The following is a 220-nucleotide window of genomic DNA, read 5'->3' as shown; positions in this document are numbered from 1 at the left end:
AGGTTTAGGTGAATAAATAAAGAACTAATTTCAAATGGAAATCCCTTTTTCCCTCAGCATCATCGCCACCGCAGGGCCAGGGAGACGAACGTATCTTCAGGGCAGCCAGGAAGAACGTGAATATGGGCCCACTCGATCCAAACATGGTGAACGCCGCTTGTCAGAAAGGCGCTAATGCCGTTAACCAGATCAGAAATATTGAAAATAACCTTGCTAGGTA

The 220-nt window shown here is 45.9% G+C and overlaps 1 pseudogene; it reads left to right on the top strand.

Annotated features, from left to right (window-relative positions):
• Positions 1 to 74: 74 nt before the first annotated feature.
• The window catches only part of LOC119593862, a 4,561-nt pseudogene continuing 4,415 nt past the window's right edge, over positions 75 to 220 (top strand).

This window comes from Penaeus monodon, chromosome 32 (genome assembly GCF_015228065.2).
Source record: "Penaeus monodon isolate SGIC_2016 chromosome 32, NSTDA_Pmon_1, whole genome shotgun sequence".
Taxonomy (NCBI): domain Eukaryota; kingdom Metazoa; phylum Arthropoda; class Malacostraca; order Decapoda; family Penaeidae; genus Penaeus; species Penaeus monodon.
The sequence above is the reverse complement of the archived record's forward strand: the minus strand, read 5'-3'. Positions and strand labels throughout refer to the sequence as shown.